The sequence below is a fragment of the Geotrypetes seraphini genome, chromosome 4, assembly GCF_902459505.1.
Source record: "Geotrypetes seraphini chromosome 4, aGeoSer1.1, whole genome shotgun sequence".
NCBI classification, from domain to species: domain Eukaryota; kingdom Metazoa; phylum Chordata; class Amphibia; order Gymnophiona; family Dermophiidae; genus Geotrypetes; species Geotrypetes seraphini.
In genome coordinates this window covers 124,203,502-124,212,603 of record NC_047087.1, presented here as the reverse complement: position 1 = coordinate 124,212,603, position 9,102 = coordinate 124,203,502, and positions in this window count along the sequence as shown.

The following is a 9,102-nucleotide window of genomic DNA, read 5'->3' as shown; positions in this document are numbered from 1 at the left end:
CTGTAGTACTGCTCCCAGCTTCCTCAGCACTGTTCCACTGCCGTAGTCCACCTCCTCTGATGCAACTTCCTGTTTCTGCTTGAGCAAACCATGGTAGAGGAACAGTGCTGAGGAAGCCATGAGCAGTGTTATAGAATCACTGCTGCGCTGGTGACCCCTTTGCATTTTAAAAGGTGAAGAGTACTTCAGAAAGGAAGGATATCCCAACTCACAGGCTCCCCCTGGAGCTGCTGATTTTTAAATGAAGACAGGGATGCTGGATGGGAGGGGATGTGGTAGACCCAGGGGTGAGGGAGGGAGGGAAGTTGGAGGAAGGTAGAGATGCTGGATTGGAGGGTATTTGGTAAGAGGAGAGATCGGGGAGGGGGCAGGGTGGAGAGGAATTGGGGGACCCCTCCTTAATTTCTGCCCTGGGCACCAGCATGTCTAGCACCAGTCCTGCACTGAGATACTGGGTGGCCCTAGAAGCTGCATTTGGACTTAAATTTTGGAGTCATTTTATAGTGTGCATGAGATTTTTCTATAATTTGGATTAAAAAGGAACTATTAGGGGGCATGGATGACGGATTCACTATGGTGACTTCTAGTTTGTCAAATACAAACACTAGAAGAAATAAGAATAAATGGAGATTCTCTGGCTGTCTCCGCTATAGGACACCTGATGTATATATGACATTGTGAAAATGATGGAAATGACAGCTGACACAAAGGCCCACTGAAATATATTGAACTATATACATTTCACTTTTTATTTTGTGGGGCTGAGAAGTAAAACTGTTTCTTTAAATAAAGGGAAAGTTGATCCTTCTCAGTATAGGAAGGGATACAGAAAAAGATGGAAATCATGTGCAATGGTCCTTTCATAAGGGCTACAGGTGCCCAGGAACCTTTGCCAGGGCCAGTATGTCAATAGCTACATTATACCCCCAAGTATGTGGAAGGTCCTGTCTGTAAACATTTCTCCAAGTACTTTTACCTGCAGGCCAAGAACTTTCTCCTGTAGCAAGCAGTCATTAGTCCAGGGCTAAGCCTTCCACCTTCCTAATTGTTGCTTTGAGTGTCAGCAGGTTTAATATTAACCTGTCAATCTCTCCTCTAATTCTGTTAATTCTGAATCCAGTCAGCCCTGGTTTTAAAAGCTCACCTCTGGGCCTGAATTCTTTTCAAGCGTTCATTCCTCTCTTTTTTTTAATGATTGTTGGTAAAAAGCCAGTTCAGTCCAGGGTCCATCATGTACAAGAACCAAAAATAGAAAGAGCGTGGTGTGTTGAAATAAAGATTGGTTCCCCCTCACTCTGTTTCTTTATGGACAGGATTACTGTCCTGTTTATCCTTCTATGGCTTATCTATTATTTAAAGCATATTTCACTAGCTGTGGAAGACACCTGTCATTAAGGGTAATCCATGTTTCCTCTGAAAATTCAGGGTCATGCTGATATCAGGCCTGATGCTCTCATTTTAAGGCTCTTTACGCAGCCCACATAGACAGCTGTGACATCACCTGTTGTCATGCCAGAATGAGCCCATTGTAGCTATGAAATACCCTTAATAAACTATTCATTAATAATGGATAACCTTCCTGCCCTTTTTCTCTTTCACTCATTCCTTTTCTTTCTTTCTCTTTGTCTGTGACATCTCAGGAATATTTTCTTTTATGTGGAAGACAATTTTCAAAAGGCATTAACCTGGGTAAACACCAATTAACCAAGGTAATAGTGGTGTCTGAAAATTGCATTCTTTCTAAACGATTGTAAGTGTGCTTGTTGTTCCACAATGCACTTTCTTTTACCCACAATCCACTGTTTTTACTAAAATGGGCCTGCATTAGTGCAGATCAGGGGGTCCTTGACATTGTGCACAAGATCCTTGGGCATTCACACCAGAAAATACTTCGAAACAAAGGCTTTCTGAATTTTAGTGCAATCCCTAATCCTATCTAAAATGTTGCTATTGCGTCTACAACTAGTTCAAAATGTAGCAGTAAGACCACATATACGGGCTATGGAAATCGGAACACTTACAGCCCTACTATATGAAACTACATTGGCTGCCCAAAACTGCAAGGATCAAGTTTAAATTAGACATCACTGCCTTTAAGATCCTGTGATAATGCCCCCAACTACCTAACAGAGTTGGCCATCCTACTCCAGGATACCTCCAACAGATATTCCAAGCAATGAAAGAAGAGGCACAGGAGATGTCAAAACCAACCTCCAGTTACATATACAGTGGTGCCTCGCATAAAGAACGCTTCGCACAGCGGACGCTGCACACAACGAACTTCATGTCATGATTCATACAACGAACTTCGTTTCACACAACGACGTCGCCTGAGCTTCCACGATCGCTGCCGATGTATTGCATCCTTCCGCGCAGGCACTGCAGGCAGTCGTTAGTCACTGCGCTTAACTTAAGCACGTATCGCGGCAATCGTTCTTCATTACGAATTAAATCACGCACGCACGCACGTATCACGGCAGTCGTCCTTTTACGATAAACTCAATATTTTTTATATATCATGGCTTCTAAAAAAAGCAGGAAGGTGATTTCTGTTGAAATGAAACGGGAAATAATTAGAAGGAGTGAATGTGGGGTAAAACAGTGTGACCTCGTCAAAGAGTTTGGCCTCAGCAAGACCACCATTTTCACCATTTTGACAAATTTATCTTTTTTATGTCATCTTAGCATATTTTATGCTGCAGAACGAATAATTTTTTTTAACATGTATTGTTATGGGAAAACGCGTTTCCCATAACGAACTTTTCGCATAACAAACTTGCTCCTGGAACGAATTAAGTTCGTTGTGTGAGGCACCACTGTACTTTATTGGTAGTTTATCCAAAGTTCAAAAAACAAGTCCTTGACATACAATAGAAATGTGGTCCTGACTAGGATCCATGTTTCGGCGACTGCTTCACCTTCCTCAGGGGACAACAAGGAACTTAGATTACTTTCATCCATGCACAATATATAATCATAAGTAAGGAAATCATCTTTGGTAACCTGCCTGGCAATATGATTTATGTTAATGCCATGCTTCCTCATACAGGCTTGGCCTTGATAATCGGCACGGTTTCCTATGTAGATGTTGCTGTACTGTCTTTCCTCCATTAATTTTCTACACTTTCATCTTGGACTAATTTCCTAAAAACAGCTTCTGCTATTGGAGATCGACAAATATTGCCTTTATGAAGCCTATTACTTCTTCAAACAACAAAGTCAACTCTGCACAAACAGCAACAAATCTAAAACCAGAAGCTTACATTACGATCTGTCTCAGGTTCAGAAAACTTTTTAAAACATTTCTGTTCCAAGATAGGGAGCCAACCTGGAAGTAACTGAAATGGTAATTGTAAAAGACCTATTCTAAACTGACTAATGCAACTCGTGGGACATAATGATGAGCCAACGATGACCTACTTGAACTTGTAACTATGTATTTGTAACTATGACCTAACTGTACTGATCTACCTGTACTAACAACCCTATTGAATGTCCATGTCAAACTGTCCATTGTAACTTCCTGGGTAACTTATAATGTAGTCCAACCTTGAACTGAATAGGTAAAGGCAGAATAGAAAACCTGATTAACATAACATAATTCTAGAAACTTGCTCATCCAGCTTCATGCTGACCACGCAAAGTTGTGTGTCCAAGGTATAGAATAAGGTCAGATGCATGTGTAACTTAATGGAATAGTTAGATGCTAATTGGCCTTAACCAATTATTGGCTATAATTGGTAGTTGCGCCCTTAGTCGAGATTCTATGGCTCAAGTTCTCTAGCAAATGAGACATGGACCAGGGAGGGGCTGGGTCAGATCAGGGGCATGCGTAGCACTTGAAATTATAGAATACCTGCAGTTACGCACCTACCTACAGTTAGTTGCCAGCTAGAGAATGACACAGAGACAAATTATGCCCTGTTCCCATGGGAATTCATTTTTCTGTCCCGTCCTGGCGAGTTCTTTTCCTGCCCCTGTCCCATTCCAGCAAGCTTCATCCTCATTTGCACAAGCCTCAAATACTTTAAAATCATAAGTGTTCGAGGCTTGTGCGGTTAAGGCAGAGCTTACAGGAATGGAGTAGGGACAGGACAGGGAAATTGAGATCCTGCAGGGACGGGGAAAAATTTGTCCCCATGTCATTCTCTCATGCTAGCTTTTACACGGGACATTTGGTTGACGTAAGTGTTTGCATCTAAAGTTGGGCACATAACTGTAGACTTATGTCAGTAGTCTATAAAGGCATTTGTGTGTGCAATTGCTAATCTAGAATCTGCATTGAGCATAAAGTATCCCGGCACTTAATTTTGGGTGAGTTTTATTAGATTTACCCCACTCAGGGGAATTTTATAAAAGTTTTTCTGCTTGCAAGATCTGTTTTACACGGTACAACGTCAATAGCCCGCAGGACACTGGCGCACCGACAATGCCGCTCGGTCAAATGCGTGCAGCGACAAGTGCGCGCATAAAGGAATGTGAATTGTGGAGGTGGAATTATCCCCCCCTTGAGCAAGTTTTACATGGTGAGAGCCTAAATTGTAAGTGTAGTGGGGGGGTTCTTCCCCCCCCCCCAAAGGAAAGTGCAAGTTGTAAATGTAGTGGGGGTTCCTCCCCCACACACCCTAAACAAGAGCACGATTGTAGTGGGAGGTTCCCCCCCCCCCCACACACACACATCCTCAGAGCCCAAACAGGAAGTCATAGAGAGGAATAGAGCAGTGTGCACATTAGTCTTGCGTGCAAATGTCGGGGTGGAATTGTCAGTGCGCCAAAGTCCTGCGCGCATTTGATGAGCCACCGTTTTACGCATAGAAAGGGACTTTGATATACCTGCGCAATCAACACAAGTGTATGAAAAAAAATACATGCACCATTATGATTCTGGTAAAGTGAAATCCTTTGAATCCTTGAAAAGGGAATATAACCTGGTTCCAGGAGACTTGTATGGCTACTGGCAGCTTCACAATTATGATGCTTCTCTATCCCCAGATTGTTTAGCTGAGGTAGTCCGGGAGGTTCTTAGTGATACTTTTTGTGTTACAGCACAGTGGGAAAGCAAAGGGAAAAAAAACCCCATACCCGCCTCTTCTACAAAGCCCTGCTATGGGCTTCGGGGCCGTTACTATGCGGCAGCCGCTAGCACAGCTTTGTAGAAGATGGGGGGTATGTTTTATTTTCCCCTTTGCTTTCCCACTGTCTACCTTGTTGGGTGTTTTTTTTTTCTCTCCAACCCTGCCTGACTTCTTGTGTATTTCCTTGTTTTTTAATTTCCTCACAAGACCTGCATTGTTCTAGCTTGTGCTTAGATGAAGTGTAATTAGAGCTAATTAAAGTGGGTTTCTCAATAAAGGGCTCCTTTCACTTAGATGGATATATCTTTATTCAGGAACATCCTGACATCTTGTGTTTTCAGTGTTTCTGGAAACATCAGGCAATGTCCTTTTGCCTGTGATAGATTATAGGTTACAGGATAAAATAGGAGAAATGTAATGTGCATCTTTAAAAGCTTACAAAGCAAATAGGATTCCAGCATGAAGTGCTGTGTTGAGACTGGTACTGAGTTCTGGACAACTTAGATTCTGGAAGTGCTGTTTTGAGAGAGCAGTTAAACTATGAGTTCTGAGTAGAAAGTTTCGGGTGAGACATGAGTTGGTTGTTGTGTTATGGACTTAGAATTGCTGGAATGAAAAGATAACAAATCATGGAATCCTTGATTAAAAGAATCTAGAAATTCTGGATTAAAAAGATTCTGGAAGTTTGTGGTGAGTTAGCCAATGAGTTCTAGAAAAAGACGATGTGTGGTAAGAAGTAGGATAGATATGGAATGTAGGTATGAAGGTTCCAGAAACATTTTGTATAGATGACACATCTACCCATCAGTGCAAAGTGCATTAGAAGTGGCTATTGGACTTTATATATTATTAATCACATATTTTTCCTCTTCAACAGTGCTCAGAACATCCTTAGTTTCAGACCAGACACATGGGACAAGCCCAAAGGTGTAAACCATCTGTAATTAGTATTTTTGTTATCTTGTAGTTGCACTGTCCAAAACTTTTTAAATTGCGTCAAGAAAATTTTTGACACTTATCTGAAGTGAAAGAAGATATTGTCTGAATAAATCTCTGGGTCTTGATGCGTTTCACAACGGCTGCTTCAGAATACCCACACAACAGAGGCTTCAGCGTTCAAACAGACAAATTGGTCTCTCCCCTCTCTCCACTCCTTGAATTCAACTCTAGAGTTGAATTCAAGGAGAGAGGGGGTCTGCGCTATTTGGTTTTTTGTATTAAGTGGGATGTCAATTGGTATACTTCATATTTTTGTGGAAATCTACCCATCAGCCAGGTAATTGAAGGGCATCCTGCTAAGTTTGACCATGTTACCCCTCTCCTAATAAAATCCCACTGGCAACCAATCACACATAGAATAACATACAAAACCCTACTGCTCACCTTCAAGGCTAAACTAATACACACTCCTGGATTTATAGACAGACTTCTCATTCCACACTGTCCAACCAGAACACTCCAATCCAGTAACCAACATCTTCAAATTATTCCTTCCCTTCGCCATCTATTTTACGATACCACAAGCAAGATTTTCTCTGTTGCAGCACCCACATTGTGGAATTCTTTACCCTTACATCTCCGAGAAGAAGCACCTATAGAAAAATTTACAATAAATTTAAAGACCTTCCTATTTAAGGACGCTTATGATAAGTGATCTCCAGACATTAGAATGAAGGAAGTGCATCTCCCCCTCCTACTGTATTGACCTTTATTGTCTCTCTCTCCTATTGCCAATTGTATTTCTCCCCCTATCCCCCTTGTTTCAATATGTCATTTAAGTCCGTTGTTGTCCAATTATGTTCCCCCTTGATTTTTATCTACTCATGACTTTGCACACCGCTTAGACAACTTTTTAAGTGGTATATCAAATTTTAAATAAAACTTGGAAGAGATCCTTCTCCAGTCAGAGAGAGGTCTCACAAGAGTAGGCAACACAAATTCTAATGTATGACAGAAAAACACTGCTCTTTTCATAGAATCCAACATGAATACACATGAAAAAATTGAATACAACAAAGCTTATTTGACTAAGTCTAAAGTTAAGTACGAGCAAACTCCTTGGTGACCCTAAAATCATAATCGGATTGTTCGGCACAGGAGACCTGGAATTATTGACCTTGGTCTATTATAAGCTTTTACTTAGTCACTTGTGGTTTTTCTTGTCTGGTATTTTATTATTTAAAGCTTTTCTTTGAACTTGCCTACAGCACAAACAGTGAGGGGACAGAAAGAATAGAAGGATTTTGAGAAGGATTAAGTCTTGCCGTCACCCAGGGGCTGAGGCCATGTCTATCTAACCTTTTGAAAAGCCTGGATGAATGGAGGTTCTGCCTGAGAACTGTGGCCTAATTATTTTGAGTATTCTTAGTTTGTTAGCTGTGGCTGATTTATACCTGTTTCCTCTGGATCCAGCTAGACTGTTTCAAGTTAAATATTGATTTGAAATTTGTTTGCCCTCAATCTATAAGTTTAATTTTTCTTCTGTCTTCAGGCTCTTTGTTGGTTATATACACAAGGTCAGAACTAAACATTATCCCTCATCTTTCTGTAAGGCTAAATGCATACCTTCTAACCTCCTATTGTGACATTTGCTTAAGAAGCCAGTCACCTGCCTGTTCACATTTTACATTCACCTTCATGCCTTTAATGGCATTGCCCTCCTAACCAGTTTATTTTCCTCAACAGATGTCAAAAGTATTATATACAAAAGGTTCTTCATTATAGTTTTTAAGAGTTCTGAAATCTCACGTATTAACAAATCAGCAGAGAGAAAGGTACAGCATGCAACTATATATATATATTTTTATTTATGTGATACTGTATATATGAGGTTCTAAAAGAGGTGAGGATATACTCACAATGAATATTCATGAGATATATCTGAATTAATTTGATCTAAGAATCCTGTTAATTTAGATATTAGTTTACCCTGAAAACCAGACCAAGAACAGAACTGCACATCCCCAGGATAAAGTATTCAGGAAAAAGCAACTAAATTAATTAAATGGGTGAAAGGTTGTCTTACAAGGACAAAAGCTTATCGGCCTAGGCCTCATTGTAGTAAAATGTTTAAAAATTTGCTGACCAGAAAAGAATCAGGGGCATAATCAAAACTCTTGGACGTCCAAATACCTGCATAGATGGGCACTTGGACATTTTGACCAACCAAAACATCCAAGTACCGATTTTCAAAACCGACTTTATGGACATCTAGCGGGACTTCTCAGCCATTTTGAGTTCCAGGAGGCGTTTTATGGGTAGGTTTTGGGCAGGTTTAGACTTGGACATTTTACAGCTATAATTAAAGATTTTGCAGTACTTCCTAGACAGAACTTTGACGTTTTGGGCAAGACCTGTTTTAGAAGCATTTAAGTGCTAAAATGGTACCCACACTGACCAAATGATCACTGGAGGGATTATGTAATGAGCCCCGCATACACCCCAGTGGTCACTGACCCCCTTCCACCCCTCCAAAGATCTGAATGAAAGATTACATACCTGTCTCTAGAACAGCAGCATCTGCTATGGGAACTCCACACAGGTGTCTTAAGTAGCCAGGTGGATGGGCTAGTGAAGCATAGAGAGGAAGAGCCAGGCCATAAGCCACACTAACCACAACATTTATAGTAGAAAGTATGATCCCACTAAAACCCTACTATACTGCCTTATAGGTGTCATCTGTAGCCATAGGGGTGGTAGGCATCTGGGTATAGTAGATTTTGGGGGAGTTCTGGAGGGTTTAGCATAAATTATAAAGGGGTTCTGGTGAGATGTACATCTGCTGTCCTTTAAGTGAAGTTCACAGCAGTGCTTTCTAAGATACCCCACTGCTTTGTTGATATGTCTATGTGGCCAGTCCCACATCCAAATGGTTGGCATTTGGACATTTCTAAGTTGGACATTTCTGTGGTCAAAAATGGGGTATAAAATTGGACATTCTAGCAGCCTAAACATCCTGGCAGCCTGAATATCCAAGTAGATGATTTTCATAAAAAAAATATTTTGGACTTCTAGTGGTTTGAGTTTC